The sequence below is a fragment of the Oncorhynchus gorbuscha genome, unplaced genomic scaffold (assembly GCF_021184085.1).
Source record: "Oncorhynchus gorbuscha isolate QuinsamMale2020 ecotype Even-year unplaced genomic scaffold, OgorEven_v1.0 Un_scaffold_817, whole genome shotgun sequence".
NCBI lineage: Eukaryota > Metazoa > Chordata > Actinopteri > Salmoniformes > Salmonidae > Oncorhynchus > Oncorhynchus gorbuscha.
Genome location: NW_025745821.1, coordinates 107,501 through 127,500, shown reverse-complemented (window position 1 = coordinate 127,500; position 20,000 = coordinate 107,501). Strand labels below are relative to the sequence as shown.

The window sequence follows — 20,000 nt, the reverse complement described above, 5'->3', positions numbered from 1 at the left end:
GAGGACAGGCTGGGCCTAATATAGTGTATAAGAGGTCAGGCTGGGCCTAATATAGTGTATAAGAGGTCAGGCTGGGCCTAATATAGTGTATAAGAGGTCAGGCTGGGCCTAATATAGTGTATAAGAGGTCAGGCTGGGCCTAATATAGTGTATAAGAGGTCAGGCTGGGCCTAATATAGTGTATAAGAGGACAGGCTGGGCCTAATATAGTGTATAAGAGGACAGGCTGGGCCTAATATAGTGTATAAGAGGTCAGGCTGGGCCTAATATAGTGTATAAGAGGACAGGCTGGGCCTAATATAGTGTATAAGAGGTCAGGCTGGGCCTAATATAGTGTATAAGAGGTCAGGCTGGGCCTAATATAGTGTATAAGAGGTCAGGCTGGGCCTAATATAGTGTATAAGAGGACAGGCTGGGCCTAATATAGTGTATAAGAGGACAGGCTGGGCCTATAATATAGTGTATAAGAGGACAGGCTGGGCCTAATATAGTGTATAAGAGGTCAGGCTGGGCCTAATATAGTGTATAAGAGGACAGGCTGGGCCTAATATAGTGTATAAGAGGACAGGCTGGGCCTAATATAGTGTATAAGAGGACAGGCTGGGCCTAATATAGTGTATAAGAGGACAGGCTGGGCCTAATATAGTGTATAAGAGGACAGGCTGGGCCTAATATAGTGAATAAGAGGACAGGCTGGGCCTAATATAGTGTATAAGAGGACAGGCTGGGCCTAATATAGTGTATAAGAGGACAGGCTGGGCCTAATATAGTGTATAAGAGGACAGGCTGTTGTTGATGTGAAGAACATTTGTTGGTCTGTGGTGTGTAATATAGACACTGTATAAGAGGACAGGCTGGGCCTAATATAGTGTATAAGAGGACAGGCTGGGCCTAATATAGTGTATGAGGTCAGGCTGGGTCTGTGGTATAGTGTATAAGAGGACAGCTGCTGGGCCTAATATAGTGTATAAGAGGTCATACAGACGCTGCTGGTTTTGTAGTGTAAAGGAGCAGACGCTGCTGGTGATTCATATGTTGTTGATGTGAAGAACATTTGTTGGTCTGTGGTGTGTAATGAGGAGCACCAGACACTGCTAGTCTGTGGTGTGTGAGGAGCAACCAGACGCTGCTGGTCTGTGGTGTGTAATGAGGAGCAACCAGACGCTGGTGTGTGTCTAATGAGGAGCAACCAGACGCTGCTGGTCTGTGGTGTGTAGAGGAGCACTGCTAGTCTGTGGTGTGTGGTGCTGGTCTGTGGTGTGTAATGAGGAGCAACCAGACGCTGCTGGTCTGTGGTGTGTAATGAGGAGCAACCAGACGCTGCTGGTCTGTGGTGTGTGGTCTGTGGTGTGTAATGAGGAGCAACCAGACACTGCTGGTCTGTGGTGTGTAATGAGGAGGAACCAGATGCTGCTGGTCTGTGGTGTGTAATGAGGAGCAACCAGACACTGCTGGTCTGTGGTGTGTAATGAGGAGCAACCAGACACTGCTGGTCTGTGGTGTGTAATGAGGAGCAACCAGACGCTGCTGGTCTGTGGTGTGTAATGAGGAGCACCTAGACACTGCTAGTCTGTGGTGTGTGGTGTGTAATGAGGAGCAACCAGACGCTGCTGGTCTGTGGTGTGTAATGAGGAGCAACCAGACGCTGCTGGTCTGTGGTGTAATGAGGAGCAACCAGACGCTGCTGGTCTGTGGTGTGTAATGAGGAGCAACCAGACGCTGCTGGTCTGTGGTGTGTAATGAGGAGCAACCAGACGCTGCTGGTCTGTGGTCTGTAATGAGGAGCAACCAGACGCTGCTGGTCTGTGGTGTGGAATGAGGAGCAACCAGACGCTGCTGGTCTGTGGTGTGTAATGAGGAGCAACCAGACGCTGCTGGTCTGTGGTGTGTAATGAGGAGCAACCAGACGCTGCTGGTCTGTGGTGTGTAATGAGGAGCAACCAGACGCTGTTGGTCTGTGGTGTGTAATGAGGAGCAACCAGACGCTGCTGGTCTGTGGTCTGTGGTGTGTAATGAGGAGCAACCAGACGATGCTGGTCTGTGGTGTGTAATGAGGAGCAACCAGACACTGCTGGTCTGTGGTGTGTAATGAGGAGCAACCAGACGCTGCTGGTCTGTGGTGTGTAATGAGGAGCAACCAGACGCTGCTGGTCTGTGGTGTGTAATGAGGAGCAACCAGACGCTGCTGGTCTGTGGTGTGTAATGAGGAGCAACCAGACGCTGCTGGTCTGTGGTGTGTAATGAGGAGCAAACAGACGCTGCTCTTCACACACGTTTATGTAATTGCTTATTCCAGTTACTAATAAACAATGGACTTAATGGACCCATTAAGAAAATGACTGTAAAAGCGGTTAAATCCCCTTTGAATGGTGAGGAATTAAAATAATTGTTGAGAAGGATGATGCAAAAGACATGGCAAATAAGTCTGGCTGTCAACCGATTGGCTGTCAACCGATTGGCTGTCCACCGATTGGCTGTCCACCGATTGGCTGTCAACCGATTGGCTGTCCACCGATTGGCTGTCAACCGATTGGCTGTCAACCGATTGGCCAACGTCCTGCAAACTGAGAAATCATGTGACTAAATTGAATAAAAAGAAGAAGAAACTAAACTATGAAACAAAGATAAATGACAGAAAGTATGATGATAAAAAGCATTCAATTACATTTTGGGCAAAAAGGCAAACTCAGCTCCATCATTCATTGAATCAGATGCTCATTCATCACAAAACACACTGATATTGGCAATAACTTAAATATTTTTTTTCAGCAGACTCAGGCATGACATGCCAGCAACAAACGCTGACACTAAACATCCAAGTATATCTGACCAAATTATGAAAGACAAGCATTAGTAGACTTTTGACATTACAGCAACAAACGGACACTAAACATCCAAGAATCGGACCAAATTATGAAAAAAAGCATTAGCAGACATCAGACAATGACAAACTTACTGAGGATACATAGCATGGACTAAATTGCCAAACTCCAAGTATATCGGACCAAATTTCAAAGACAAGCATTAGCAGACTCAGACATGACATGTTCCAGCAACAAACCTGAGGGACTAAACATCCAAGTCTATCTCCCAAAATAGTGAAAGACAAGCATTTACTGGCTCAAATAGCTGACCAATCAGCCTGTTACAACCCCAACATGCTGACCAATCAGCCTGTTACCAACCCTAACATGCCTACCAATCAGCCTGTTACCAACCCCAACATGCCGACCAATCAGCCTGTTACCAACCCCAACATGCTGACCAATCAGCCTGTTACCAACCCTAACATGCTGACCAATCAGCCTGTTACCAACCAAACATGCTGACCAATCAGCCTGTTACCAACCCTAACATGCCGACCAATCAGCCTGTTACCAACCCTAACATGCCGACATGCTGACCAATCAGACCAATATATCGGACCAACCCTAACATGCTGACCAATCAGCCTGTTACCAACCCTAACATGCCGACCAATCAGCCTGTTACCAACCCCAACATGCTGACCAATCAACATGAGTTTGGTGTAGACCTAATCAACATGAGTTTGGTGTAGACCTAATCAACATGAGTTTGGTGTAGACCTACCTAATCAACATGAGTTTGGTGTAGACCTAATCAACATGAGTTTGGTGTAGACCTAATCTACATGAATCAACATGAGTTTGGTGTAGACCTACCTCAACATGTCAACATGAGTTTGGTGTAGACCTGAGTTTGGTGTAGACCTACCTAATCAACATGAGTTTGGTGTAGACCTACCTAATCAACATGAGTTTGGTGTAGACCTAATCAACATGAGTTTGGTGTAGACCTAAATCAACATGAGTTTGGTGTAGACCTAATCAACATGAGTTTGGTGTAGACCTAATCAACATGAGTTTGGTGTAGACCTAATCAACATGAGTTTGGTGTAGACCTAATCAACATGAGTTTGGTGTAGACCTAATCAACATGAGTTTGGTGTAGACCTAATCAACATGAGTTTGGTGTAGACCTAATCAACATGAGTTTGGTGTAGACCTAATCCCCAATCAACATGAGTTTGGTGTAGACCTAATCCTAATCACCTACATGAGTTTGGTGTAGACCTAATCAGACCTAATGAGTTTGGTGTAGACCTAATCAACATGAGTTTGGTGTAGACCTAATCAACATGAGTTTGGTGTAGACCTACCTAATCAACATGAGTTTGGTGTAGACCTAATCAACATGAGTTTGGTGTAGACCTAATCAACATGAGTTTGGTGTAGACCTAATCAACATGAGTTTGGTGTAGACCTACCTAATCAACATGAGTTTGGTGTAGACCTACCTAATCAACATGAGTTTGGTGTAGACCTAAATCAACATGAGTTTGGTGTAGACCTAATCAACATGAGTTTGGTGTAGACCTACCTAATCAACATGAGTTTGGTGTAGACCTAAATCAACATGAGTTTGGTGTAGACCTACCTAATCAACATGAGTTTGGTGTAGACCTAATCAACATGAGTTTGGTGTAGACCTAATCAACATGAGTTTGGTGTAGACCTAATCAACATGAGTTTGGTGTAGACCTACCTAATCAACATGAGTTTGGTGTAGACCTAATCAACATGAGTTTGGTGTAGACCTAATCAACATGAGTTTGGTGTAGACCTAAATCAACATGAGTTTGGTGTAGACCTACCTAATCAACATGAGTTTGGTGTAGACCTACCTAATCAACATGAGTTTGGTGTAGACCTAATCAACATGAGTTTGGTGTAGACCTAACATGAGTTTGGTGTAGACCTAATCAACATGAGTTTGGTGTAGACCTAAATCAACATGAGTTTGGTGTAGACCTAATCAACATGAGTTTGGTGTAGACCTACCTAATCAACATGAGTTTGGTGTAGACCTACCTAATCAACATGAGTTTGGTGTAGACCTACCTAATCAACATGAGTTTGGTGTAGACCTAATCAACATGAGTTTGGTGTAGACCTAATCAACATGAGTTTGGTGTAGACCTAAATCAACATGAGTTTGGTGTAGACCTAATCAACATGAGTTTGGTGTAGACCTAAATCAACATGAGTTTGGTGTAGACCTAATCAACATGAGTTTGGTGTAGACCTAATCAACATGAGTTTGGTGTAGACCTAATCAACATAATCAACATGAGTTTGGTGTAGACCTACAACATGAATCAATCATGAGTTTGGTGTAGACCTACCTAATCAACATGAGTTTGGTGTAGACCTACCTAATCAACATGAGTTTGGTGTAGACCTAATCAACATGAGTTTGGTGTAGACCTACCTAATCAACATGAGTTTGGTGTAGACCTACCTAATCAACATGAGTTTGGTGTAGACCTAATCAACATGAGTTTGGTGTAGACCTAATCAACATGAGTTTGGTGTAGACCTACCTAAATCAACATGAGTTTGGTGTAGACCTAATCAACAATCAACATGAGTTTGGTGTAGACCTAATCAACATGAGTTTGGTGTAGACCTACCTAATCAACATGAGTTTGGTGTAGACCTACCTAATCAATCATGAGTTTGGTGTAGACCTACCTAATCAACATGAGTTTGGTGTAGACCTAATCAACATGAGTTTGGTGTAGACCTAATCAACATGAGTTTGGTGTAGACCTAATCAACATGAGTTTGGTGTAGACCTAATCAACATGAGTTTGGTGTAGACCTCAACATGAGTTTGGTGTAGACCTACCTAATCAACATGAGTTTGGTGTAGACCTACCTAATCAACATGAGTTTGGTGTAGACCTAATCAACATGAGTTTGGTGTAGACCTACCTAATCAACATGAGTTTGGTGTAGACCTAATCAACATGAGTTTACCTAATCAACATGAGTTTGGTGTAGACCTACCTAATCAACATGAGTTTGGTGTAGACCTACCTAATCAACATGAGTTTGGTGTAGACCTACCTAATCAACATGAGTTTGGTGTAGACCTAATCAACATGAGTTTGGTGTAGACCTACCTAATCAACATGAGTTTGGTGTAGACCTAAATCAACATGAGTTTGGTGTAGACCTAAATCAACATGAGTTTGGTGTAGACCTAAATCAACATGAGTTTGGTGTAGACCTAATCAACATGAGTTTGGTGTAGACCTAATCAACATGAGTTTGGTGTAGACCTAATCAACATGAGTTTGGTGTAGACCTAATCAACATGAGTTTGGTGTAGACCTAATCAACATGAGTTTGGTGTAGACCTAATCAACATGAGTTTGGTGTAGACCTACCTAATCAACATGAGTTTGGTGTAGACCTAATCAACATGAGTTTGGTGTAGACCTCAACATGAGTTTGGTGTAGACCTACCTAATCAACATGAGTTTGGTGTAGACCTAATCAACATGAGTTTGGTGTAGACCTACCTAATCAACATGAGTTTGGTTTGTAGACCTAATCAACATGAGTTTGGTGTAGACCTAATCAACATGAGTTTGGTGTAGACCTAATCAACATGAGTTTGGTGTAGACCTAATCAACATGAGTTTGGTGTAGACCTAATCAACATGAGTTTGGTGTAGACCTAAATCAACATGAGTTTGGTGAGACCTTCAACATGAGTTTGGTGTAGACCTACCTAATCAACATGAGTTTGGTGTAGACCTACCTAATCAACATGAGTTTGGTGTAGACCTAATCAACATGAGTTTGGTGTAGACCTAATCAACATGAGTTTGGTGTAGACCTAATCAACATGAGTTTGGTGTAGACCTAATCAACATGAGTTTGGTGTAGACCTACCTAATCAACATGAGTTTGGTGTAGACCTAATCAACATGAGTTTGGTGTAGACCTACCTAATCAACATGAGTTTGGTGTAGACCTACCTAATCAACATGAGTTTGGTGTAGACCTAATCAACATGAGTTTGGTGTAGACCTAATCAACATGAGTTTGGTGTAGACCTACCTAATCAACATGAGTTTGGTGTAGACCTAATCAACATGAGTTTGGTGTAGACCTACCTAATCAACATGAGTTTGGTGTAGACCTACCTAATCAACATGAGTTTGGTGTAGACCTAATCAACATGAGTTTGGTGTAGACCTAAATCAACATGAGTTTGGTGTAGACCTAATCAACATGAGTTTGGTGTAGACCTAATCAACATGAGTTTGGTGTAGACCTAATCAACATGAGTTTGGTGTAGACCTAAATCAACATGAGTTTGGTGTAGACCTAATCAACATGAGTTTGGTGTAGACCTAATCAACATGAGTTTGGTGTAGACCTAGTTTGGTGTAGACCTAATCAACATGAGTTTGGTGTAGACCTAATCAACATGAGTTTGGTGTAGACCTACCTAATCAACATGAGTTTGGTGTAGACCTAATCAACATGAGTTTGGTGTTAAATCAACATGAGTTTGGTGTAGACCTAATCAATCATGAGTTTGGTGTAGACCTAATCAACATGAGTTTGGTGTAGACCTAATCAACATGAGTTTGGTGTAGACCTAAATCAACATGAGTTTGGTGTAGACCTAATCAACATGAGTTTGGTGTAGACCTAAATCAACATGAGTTTGGTGTAGACCTAATCAACATGAGTTTGGTGTAGATCAACATGAGTTTGGTGTAGACCTAATCAACATGAGTTTGGTGTAGACCTAATCAACATGAGTTTGGTGTAGACCTAATCAACATGAGTTTGGTGTAGACCTACCTAATCAACATGAGTTTGGTGTAGACCTACCTAATCAACATGAGTTTGGTGTAGACCTAATCAACATGAGTTTGGTGTAGACCTACCTAATCAACATGAGTTTGGTGTAGACCTAATCAACATGAGTTTGGTGTAGACCTACCTAATCAACATGAGTTTGGTGTAGACCTACCTAATCAACATGAGTTTGGTGTAGACCTACCTAATCAACATGAGTTTGGTGTAGACCTACCTAATCAACATGAGTTTGGTGTAGACCTAATCAACATGAGTTTGGTGTAGACCTAATCAACATGAGTTTGGTGTAGACCTACCTAATCAACATGAGTTTGGTGTAGACCTACCTAATCAACATGAGTTTGGTGTAGACCTAAATCAACATGAGTTTGGTGTAGACAACATGAGTTTGGTGTAGACCTAATCAACATGAGTTTGGTGTAGACCTAAATCAACATGAGTTTGGTGTAGACCTAAATCAACATGAGTTTGGTGTAGACCTACCTAATCAACATGAGTTTGGTGTAGACCTAATCAACATGAGTTTGGTGTAGACCTACCTAATCAACATGAGTTTGGTGTAGACCTAATCAACATGAGTTTGGTGTAGACCTAATCAACATGAGTTTGGTGTAGACCTACCTAATCAACATGAGTTTGGTGTAGACCTAATCAACATGAGTTTGGTGTAGACCTAATCAACATGAGTTTGGTGTAGACCTAATCAACATGAGTTTGGTGTAGACCTAAATCAACATGAGTTTGGTGTAGACCTAATCAACATGAGTTTGGTGTAGACCTAATCAACATGAGTTTGGTGTAGACCTAATCAACATGAGTTTGGTGTAGACCTAATCAACATGAGTTTGGTGTAGACCTACCTAATCAACATGAGTTTGGTGTAGACCTACCTAATCAACATGAGTTTGGTGTAGACCTAATCAACATGAGTTTGGTGTAGACCTAAATCAACATGAGTTTGGTGTAGACCTACCTAATCAACATGAGTTTGGTGTAGACCTAATCAACATGAGTTTGGTGTAGACCTAATCAACATGAGTTTGGTGTAGACCTAATCAACATGAGTTTGGTGTAGACCTACCTAATCAACATGAGTTTGGTGTAGACCTAATCAACATGAGTTTGGTGTAGACCTACCTAATCAACATGAGTTTGGTGTAGACCTAATCAACATAATCAACATGAGTTTGGTGTAGACCTAAATCAACATGAGTTTGGTGTAGACCTAATCAACATGAGTTTGGTGTAGACCTACCTAATCAACATGAGTTTGGTGTAGACCTAAATCAACATGAGTTTGGTGTAGACCTAATCAACATGAGTTTGGTGTAGACCTAATCAACATGAGTTTGGTGTAGACCTAAATGAGTCAATCATGAGTTTGGTGTAGACCTACCTAATCAACATGAGTTTGGTGTAGACCTAATCAACATGAGTTTGGTGTAGACCTACCTAATCAACATGAGTTTGGTGTAGACCTAAATCAACATGAGTTTGGTGTAGACCTAAATCAACATGAGTTTGGTGTAGACCTAAATCAACATGAGTTTGGTGTAGACCTAATCAACATGAGTTTGGTGTAGACCTAATCAACATGAGTTTGGTGTAGACCTATCAACATGAGTTTGGTGTAGACCTAATCAACATGAGTTTGGTGTAGACCTACCTAATCAACATGAGTTTGGTGTAGACCTACAACATGAATCAACATGAGTTTGGTGTAGACCTAATCAACATGAGTTTGGTGTAGACCTAAATCAACATGAGTTTGGTGTAGACCTAATCAACATGAGTTTGGTGTAGACCTAATCAACATGAGTTTGGTGTAGACCTAATCAACATGAGTTTGGTGTAGACCTAATCAACATGAGTTTGGTGTAGACCTACCTAATCAACATGAGTTTGGTGTAGACCTACCTAATCAACATGAGTTTGGTGTAGACCTACCTAATCAACATGAGTTTGGTGTAGACCTAAATCAACATGAGTTTGGTGTAGACCTAATCAACATGAGTTTGGTGTAGACCTAATCAACATGAGTTTGGTGTAGACCCTAATCAACATGAGTTTGGTGTAGACCTACCTAATCAACATGAGTTTGGTGTAGACCTAATCAACATGAGTTTGGTGTAGACCTACCTAATCAACATGAGTTTGGTGTAGACCTACCTAATCAACATGAGTTTGGTGTAGACCTAATCAACATGAGTTTGGTGTAGACCTACCTAATCAACATGAGTTTGGTGTAGACCTAATCAACATGAGTTTGGTGTAGACCTAAATCAACATGAGTTTGGTGTAGACCTAATCAACATGAGTTTGGTGTAGACCTAATCAACATGAGTTTGGTCAACATGAGTTTGGTGTAGACCTACCTAATCAACATGAGTTTGGTGTAGACCTACCTAATCAACATGAGTTTGGTGTAGACCTAAATCAACATGAGTTTGGTGTAGACCTAATCAACATGAGTTTGGTGTAGACCTAATCAACATGAGTTTGGTGTAGACCTAAATCAACATGAGTTTGGTGTAGACCTAATCAACATGAGTTTGGTGTAGACCTAATCAACATGAGTTTGGTGTAGACCTAATCAACATGAGTTTGGTGTAGACCTCAACATGAGTTTGGTGTAGACCTAATCAACATGAGTTTGGTGTAGACCTAATCAACATGAGTTTGGTGTAGACCTACCTAATCAACATGAGTTTGGTGTAGACCTACCTAATCAACATGAGTTTGGTGTAGACCTACCTAATCAACATGAGTTTGGTGTAGACCTACCTAATCAACATGAGTTTGGTGTAGACCTACCTAATCAACATGAGTTTGGTGTAGACCTAATCAACATGAGTTTGGTGTAGACCCTAATCAACATGAGTTTGGTGTAGACCTAATCAACATGAGTTTGGTGTAGACCTAATCAACATGAGTTTGGTGTAGACCTACCTAATCAACATGAGTTTGGTGTAGACCTAATCAACATGAGTTTGGTGTAGACCTAAATCAACATGAGTTTGGTGTAGACCTAAATCAACATGAGTTTGGTGTAGACCTAATCAACATGAGTTTGGTGTAGACCTAATCAACATGAGTTTGGTGTAGACCTAATCAACATGAGTTTGGTGTAGACCTAATCAACATGAGTTTGGTGTAGACCTAATCAACATGAGTTTGGTGTGTAGACCTAATCAATCAACATGAGTTTGGTGTAGACCTAATCAACATGAGTTTGGTGTAGACCTAATCAACATGAGTTTGGTGTAGACCTACCTAATCAACATGAGTTTGGTGTAGACCTACCTAATCAACATGAGTTTGGTGTAGACCTAATCAACATGAGTTTGGTGTAGACAACATGAGTTTGGTGTAGACCTAATCAACATGAGTTTGGTGTAGACCTAAATCAACATGAGTTTGGTGTAGACCTAATCAACATGAGTTTGGTGTAGACCTAATCAACATGAGTTTGGTGTAGACCTAATCAACATGAGTTTGGTGTAGACCTACCTAATCAACATGAGTTTGGTGTAGACCTAATCAACATGAGTTTGGTGTAGACCTACCTAATCAACATGAGTTTGGTGTAGACCTAATCAACATGAGTTTGGTGTAGACCTAATCAACATGAGTTTGGTGTAGACCTAATCAACATGAGTTTGGTGTAGACCTAATCAACATGAGTTTGGTGTAGACCTAATCAACATGAGTTTGGTGTAGACCTACCTAATCAACATGAGTTTGGTGTAGACCTACCTAATCAACATGAGTTTGGTGTAGACCTAATCAACATGAGTTTGGTGTAGACCTAATCAACATGAGTTTGGTGTAGACCTACCTAATCAACATGAGTTTGGTGTAGACCTAATCAACATGAGTTTGGTGTAGACCTAATCAACATGAGTTTGGTGTAGACCTACCTAATCAACATGAGTTTGGTGTAGACCTACCTAATCAACATGAGTTTGGTGTAGACCTAATCAACATGAGTTTGGTGTAGACCTAATCAACATGAGTTTGGTGTAGACCTACCTAATCAACATGAGTTTGGTGTAGACCTACCTAATCAACATGAGTTTGGTGTAGACCTAATCAACATGAGTTTGGTGTAGACCTAATCAACATGAGTTTGGTGTAGACCCTAATCAACATGAGTTTGGTGTAGACCTAATCAACATGAGTTTGGTGTAGACCTAAATCAACATGAGTTTGGTGTAGACCTACCTAATCAACATGAGTTTGGTGTAGACCTACCTAATCAACATGAGTTTGGTGTAGACCTAAATCAACATGAGTTTGGTGTAGACCTAATCCTAATCAACATGAGTTTGGTGTAGACCTAATCAACATGAGTTTGGTGTAGACCTACCTAATCAACATGAGTTTGGTGTAGACCTAATCAACATGAGTTTGGTGTAGACCTAATCAACATGAGTTTGGTGTAATCAACATGAGTTTGGTGTAGACCTAAATCAACATGAGTTTGGTGTAGACCTAATCAACATGAGTTTGGTGTAGACCTAATCAACATGAGTTTGGTGTAGACCTAATCAACATGAGTTTGGTGTAGACCTAATCAACATGAGTTTGGTGTAGACCTAATCAACATGAGTTTGGTGTAGACCTACCTAATCAACATGAGTTTGGTGTAGACCCTAATCAACATGAGTTTGGTGTAGACCTAAATCAACATGAGTTTGGTGTAGACCTACCTAATCAACATGAGTTTGGTGTAGACCTAATCAACATGAGTTTGGTGTAGACCTAATCAACATGAGTTTGGTGTAGACCTAAATCAACATGAGTTTGGTGTAGACCTAATCAACATGAGTTTGGTGTAGACCTAATCAACATGAGTTTGGTGTAGACCTAATCAACATGAGTTTGGTGTAGACCTAATCAACATGAGTTTGGTGTAGACCTACCTAATCAACATGAGTTTGGTGTAGACCTACCTAATCAACATGAGTTTGGTGTAGACCTAATCAACATGAGTTTGGTGTAGACCTAATCAACATGAGTTTGGTGTAGACCTAATCAACATGAGTTTGGTGTAGACCTACCTAATCAACATGAGTTTGGTGTAGACCTACCTAATCAACATGAGTTTGGTGTAGACCTAAGTTTGGTGTAGACCTCAACATGAGTTTGGTGTAGACCTAATCAACATGAGTTTGGTGTAGACCTAATCAACATGAGTTTGGTGTAGACCTACCTAATCAACATGAGTTTGGTGTAGACCTACCTAATCAACATGAGTTTGGTGTAGACCTAAATCAACATGAGTTTGGTGTAGACCTACCTAATCAACATGAGTTTGGTGTAGACCTAATCAACATGAGTTTGGTGTAGACCTACCTAATCAACATGAGTTTGGTGTAGACCTAATCAACATGAGTTTGGTGTAGACCTAATCAACATGAGTTTGGTGTAGACCTAATCAACATGAGTTTGGTGTAGACCTAATCAACATGAGTTTGGTGTAGACCAACATGACCTAATCAACATCAATCATGAGTTTGGTGTAGACCTAAATCAACATGAGTTTGGTGTAGACCTAATCAACATGAGTTTGGTGTAGACCTAATCAACATGAGTTTGGTGTAGACCTAATCAACATGAGTTTGGTGTAGACCTAATCAACATGAGTTTGGTGTAGACCTACAACATGAGTTTGGTGTCAAACATGAGTTTGGTGTAGACCTACCTAATCAACATGAGTTTGGTGTAGACCTAACATGAGTTTGGTGTAGACCTACCTATCAACATGAGTTTGGTGTAGACCTAAGTTTGGTGTAGACCTCAACATGAGTTTGGTGTAGACCTAAATCAACATGAGTTTGGTGTAGACCTAAATCAACATGAGTTTGGTGTAGACCTAATCAACATGAGTTTGGTGTAGACCTAATCAACATGAGTTTGGTGTAGACCTAAATCAACATGAGTTTGGTGTAGACCTAATCAACATGAGTTTGGTGTAGACCTACCTCAACATGAGTTTGGTGTAGACCTAATCAACATGAGTTTGGTGTAGACCTAATCAACATGAGTTTGGTGTAGACCTAATCAACATGAGTTTGGTGTAGACCTACCTAATCAACATGAGTTTGGTGTAGACCTACCTAATCAACATGAGTTTGGTGTAGACCTAAATCAACATGAGTTTGGTGTAGACCTAATCAACATGAGTTTGGTGTAGACCTAATCAACATGAGTTTGGTGTAGACCTACCTAATCAACATGAGTTTGGTGTAGACCTACCTAATCAACATGAGTTTGGTGTAGACCTAATCAACATGAGTTTGGTGTAGACCTACCTAATCAACATGAGTTTGGTGTAGACCTAATCAACATGAGTTTGGTGTAGACCTAATCAACATGAGTTTGGTGTAGACCTAATCAACATGAGTTTGGTGTAGACCTAATCAACATGAGTTTGGTGTAGACCTAATCAACATGAGTTTGGTGTAGACCTAATCAACATGAGTTTGGTGTAGACCTACCTAATCAACATGAGTTTGGTGTAGACCTAATCAACATGAGTTTGGTGTAGACCTACCTAATCAACATGAGTTTGGTGTAGACCTACCTAATCAACATGAGTTTGGTGTAGACCTACCTAATCAACATGAGTTTGGTGTAGACCTACCTAATCAACATGAGTTTGGTGTAGACCTAATCAACATGAGTTTGGTGTAGACCTAATCAACATGAGTTTGGTGTAGACCTAATCAACATGAGTTTGGTGTAGACCTACCTAATCAACATGAGTTTGGTGTAGACCTAATCAACATGAGTTTGGTGTAGACCTACCTAATCAACATGAGTTTGGTGTAGACCTACCTAATCAACATGAGTTTGGTGTAGACCTAATCAACATGAGTTTGGTGTAGACCTAATCAACATGAGTTTGGTGTAGACCTAATCAACATGAGTTTGGTGTAGACCTAATCAACATGAGTTTGGTGTAGACCTAATCAACATGAGTTTGGTGTAGACCTAATCAACATGAGTTTGGTGTAGACCTAATCAACATGAGTTTGGTGTAGACCTACCTAATCAACATGAGTTTGGTGTAGACCTACCTAATCAACATGAGTTTGGTGTAGACCTAATCAACATGAGTTTGGTGTAGACCTAATCAACATGAGTTTGGTGTAGACCTAATCAACATGAGTTTGGTGTAGACCTAATCAACATGAGTTTGGTGTAGACCTAATCAACATCAATCATGAGTTTGGTGTAGACCTAATCAACATGAATCATGAGTTTGGTGTAGACATCAACATGAGTTTGGTGTAGACCTAATCAACATGAGTTTGGTGTAGACCTAATCAACATGAGTTTGGTGTAGACCTACCTAATCAACATGAGTTTGGTGTAGACCTACCTAATCAACATGAGTTTGGTGTAGACCTAATCAACATGAGTTTGGTGTAGACCTAATCAACATGAGTTTGGTGTAGACCTAAATCAACATGAGTTTGGTGTAGACCTAATCAACATGAGTTTGGTGTAGACCTAATCAACATGAGTTTGGTGTAGACCTAATCAACTGAATCAACATGAGTTTGGTGTAGACCTACCTAATCAACATGAGTTTGGTGTAGACCTACCTAATCAACATGAGTTTGGTGTAGACCTACCTAATCAACATGAGTTTGGTGTAGACCTACCTAATCAACATGAGTTTGGTGTAGACCTACCTAATCAACATGAGTTTGGTGTAGACCTAATCAACATGAGTTTGGTGTAGACCTAATCAACATGAGTTTGGTGTAGACCTACCTAATCAACATGAGTTTGGTGTAGACCTAATCAACATGAGTTTGGTGTAGACCTAATCAACATGAGTTTGGTGTAGACCTACCATAATCAACATGAGTTTGGTGTAGACCTAATCAACATGAGTTTGGTGTAGACCTAATCAACATGAGTTTGGTGTAGACCTAATCAACATGAGTTTGGTGTAGACCTAAGTTTGGTGTAGACCTCAACATGAGTTTGGTGTAGACCTAATCAACATGAGTTTGGTGTAGACCTACCTAATCAACATGAGTTTGGTGTAGACCTACCTAATCAACATGAGTTTGGTGTAGACCTAATCAACATGAGTTTGGTGTAGACCTACCTAATCAACATGAGTTTGGTGTAGACCTACCTAATCAACATGAGTTTGGTGTAGACCTAATCAACATGAGTTTGGTGTAGACCTAATCAACATGAGTTTGGTGTAGACCTAATCAACATGAGTTTGGTGTAGACCTACCTAATCAACATGAGTTTGGTGTAGACCTACCATGAATCAATCATGAGTTTGGTGTAGACCTGAGTTTGGTGTAGACCTAATCAACATGAGTTTGGTGTAGACCTACCTAATCAACATGAGTTTGGTGTAGACCTAATCAACATGAGTTTGGTGTAGACCTAATCAACATGAGTTTGGTGTAGACCTAATCAACATGAGTTTGGTGTAGACCTAATCAACATGAGTTTGGTGTAGACCTAAATCAACATGAGTTTGGTGTAGACCTAATCAACATGAGTTTGGTGTAGACCTACCTAATCAACATGAGTTTGGTGTAGACCTAATCAACATGAGTTTGGTGTAGACCTACCTAATCAACATGAGTTTGGTGTAGACCTAATCAACATGAGTTTGGTGTAGACCTAATCAACATGAGTTTGGTGTAGACCTAATCAACATGAGTTTGGTCAATCAACATGAGTTTGGTGTAGACCTAATCAACATGAGTTTGGTGTAGACCTAATCAACATGAGTTTGGTGTAGACCTAATCAACATGAGTTTGGTGTAGACCTACCTAATCAACATGAGTTTGGTGTAGACCTAATCAACATGAGTTTGGTGTAGACCTAATCAACATGAGTTTGGTGTAGACCTACCTAATCAACATGAGTTTGGTGTAGACCTACCTAATCAACATGAGTTTGGTGTAGACCTAATCAACATGAGTTTGGTGTAGACCTAATCAACATGAGTTTGGTGTAGACCTAATCAACATGAGTTTGGTGTAGACCTACCTAATCAACATGAGTTTGGTGTAGACCTAATCAATGCTATTTATAAATAAAGATACAAGTTGACAACAAACTTTCAGAAGTCGTCTGATAAAGTCATGATAATCTAGTTGTAGTGGTCTGATAATCTAGTTGTAGTGGTCTGATAATCTAGTTGTAGTGGTCTGATAATCTAGTTGTAGTGGTCTGATAATCTAGTTGTAGTGGTCTGATAATCTAGTTGTAGTGGTCTGATAATCTAGTTGTAGTGGTCTGATAATCTAGTTGTAGTGGTCTGATAATCTAGTTGTAGTGGTCTGATAATCTAGTTGTAGTGGTCTGATAATCTAGTTGTAGTGGTCTGATAATCTAGTTGTAGTGGTCTGATAATCTCGTTGTAGTGGTCTGATAAAGTCATGATAATCCAGTTGTAGTGGTCTGATAATCTAGTTGTAGTGGTCTGATAATCTAGTTGTAGTGGTCTGATAATCTAGTTGTAGTGGTCTGATAATCTAGTTGTAGTGGTCTGATAATCTAGTTGTAGTGGTCTGATAAAGTCATCATAATCTAGTTGTAGTGGTCTGATAATCTCGTTGTAGTGGTCTGATAATCTAGTTGTAGTGGTCTGATAATCTAGTTGTAGTGGTCTGATAAAGTCATGATAATCTTGTTGTAGTGGTCTGATAAAGTCATGATAATCTTGTTGTAGTGGTCTGATAATCTAGTTGTAGTGGTCTGATAATCTCGTTGTAGTGGTCTGATAATCTAGTTGTAGTGGTCTGATAATCTAGTTGTAGTGGTCTGATAATCTTGTTGTAGTGGTCTGATAAAGTCATGATAATCTAGTTGTAGTGGTCTGATAATCTAGTTGTAGTGGTCTGATAATCTAGTTGTAGTGGTCTGATAATCTAGTTGTAGTGGTCTGATAATCTAGTTGTAGTGGTCTGATAATCTAGTTGTAGTGGTCTGATAATCTAGTTGTAGTGGTCTGATAATCTAGTTGTAGTGGTCTGATAATCTAGTTGTAGTGGTCTGATAATCTAGTTGTAGTGGTCTGATAATCTAGTTGTAGTGGTCTGATAATCTAGTTGTAGTGGTCTGATAATCTCGTTGTAGTGGTCTGATAAAGTCATGATAATCCAGTTGTAGTGGTCTGATAATCTAGTTGTAGTGGTCTGATAATCTAGTTGTAGTGGTCTGATAATCTAGTTGTAGTGGTCTGATAATCTAGTTGTAGTGGTCTGATAATCTAGTTGTAGTGGTCTGATAAAGTCATCATAATCTAGTTATAGTGGTCTGATAATCTCGTTGTAGTGGTCTGATAATCTAGTTGTAGTGGTCTGATAATCTAGTTGTAGTGGTCTGATAAAGTCATGATAATCTTGTTGTAGTGGTCTGATAAAGTCATGATAATCTTGTTGTAGTGGTCTGATAATCTAGTTGTGGTGGTCTGATAATCTAGTTGTAGTGGTCTGATAATCTAGTTGTAGTGGTCTGATAATCTAGTTGTAGTGGTCTGATAATCTTGTTGTAGTGGTCTGATAAAGTCATGATAATCTAGTTGTAGTGGTCTGATAATCTAGTTGTAGTGGTCTGATAATCTAGTTGTAGTGGTCTGATAATCTAGTTGTAGTGGTCTGATAATCTAGTTGTAGTGGTCTGATAATCTAGTTGTAGTGGTCTGATAATCTAGTTGTAGTGGTCTGATAATCTAGTTGTAGTGGTCTGATAATCTAGTTGTAGTGGTCTGATAATCTAGTTGTAGTGGTCTGATAATCTAGTTGTAGTGGTCTGATAATCTAGTTGTAGTGGTCTGATAATCTAGTTGTAGTGGTCTGATAATCTCGTTGTAGTGGTCTGATAAAGTCATGATAATCCAGTTGTAGTGGTCTGATAATCTAGTTGTAGTGGTCTGATAATCTAGTTGTAGTGGTCTGATAATCTAGTTGTAGTGGTCTGATAATCTAGTTGTAGTGGTCTGATAATCTAGTTGTAGTGGTCTGATAAAGTCATCATAATCTAGTTGTAGTGGTCTGATAATCTCGTTGTAGTGGTCTGATAATCTAGTTGTAGTGGTCTGATAATCTAGTTGTAGTGGTCTGATAAAGTCATGATAATCTTGTTGTAGTGGTCTGATAAAGTCATGATAATCTTGTTGTAGTGGTCTGATAATCTAGTTGTAGTGGTCTGATAATCCCGTTGTAGTGGTCTGATAATCTAGTTGTAGTGGTCTGATAATCTAGTTGTAGTGGTCTGATAATCTTGTTGTAGTGGTCTGATAAAGTCATGATAATCTAGTTGTAGTGGTCTGATAATCTAGTTGTAGTGGTCTGATAATCTAGTTGTAGTGGTCTGATAATCTAGTTGTAGTGGTCTGATAATCTAGTTGTAGTGGTCTGATAATCTAGTTGTAGTGGTCTGATAATCTAGTTGTAGTGGTCTGATAATCTAGTTGTAGTGGTCTGATAATCTAGTTGTAGTGGTCTGATAATCTAGTTGTAGTGGTCTGATAATCTAGTTGTAGTGGTCTGATAATCTAGTTGTAGTGGTCTGATAATCTAGTTGTAGTGGTCTGATAATCCAGTTGTAGTGGTCTGATAATCTAGTTGTAGTGGTCTGATAATCTAGTTGTAGTGGTCTGATAATCTAGTTGTAGTGGTCTGATAATCTAGTTGTAGTGGTTTGATAATCTAGTTGTAGTGGTCTGATAATCTAGTTGTAGTGGTCTGATAATCCAGTTGTAGTGGTCTGATAATCTAGTTGTAGTGGTCTGATAATCTAGTTGTAGTGGTCTGATAATCTAGTTGTAGTGGTCTGATAATCTAGTTGTAGTGGTCTGATAATCTAGTTGTAGTGGTCTGATAATCTAGTTGTAGTGGTCTGATAATCTAGTTGTAGTGGTCTGATAATCTAGTTGTAGTGGTCTGATAATCTAGTTGTAGTGGTCTGATAATCTAGTTGTAGTGGTCTGATAATCTAGTTGTAGTGGTCTGATAATCTAGTTGTAGTGGTCTGATAATCTAGTTGTAGTGGTCTGATAATCTAGTTGTAGTGGTCTGATAATCTCGTTGTAGTGGTCTGATAAAGTCATGATAATCCAGTTGTAGTGGTCTGATAATCTAGTTGTAGTGGTCTGATAATCTAGTTGTAGTGGTCTGATAATCTAGTTGTAGTGGTCTGATAATCTAGTTGTAGTGGTCTGATAATCTAGTTGTAGTGGTCTGATAAAGTCATCATAATCTAGTTGTAGTGGTCTGATAATCTCGTTGTAG

General features: G+C 39.9%; 1 protein-coding gene across 1 annotated transcript in view; it reads right to left on the bottom strand.

Annotated features, from left to right (window-relative positions):
• LOC124020436 (voltage-dependent T-type calcium channel subunit alpha-1H-like) overlaps window positions 1-20,000 on the bottom strand; it is a 177,543-nt gene that overhangs the window by 76,594 nt on the left and 80,949 nt on the right.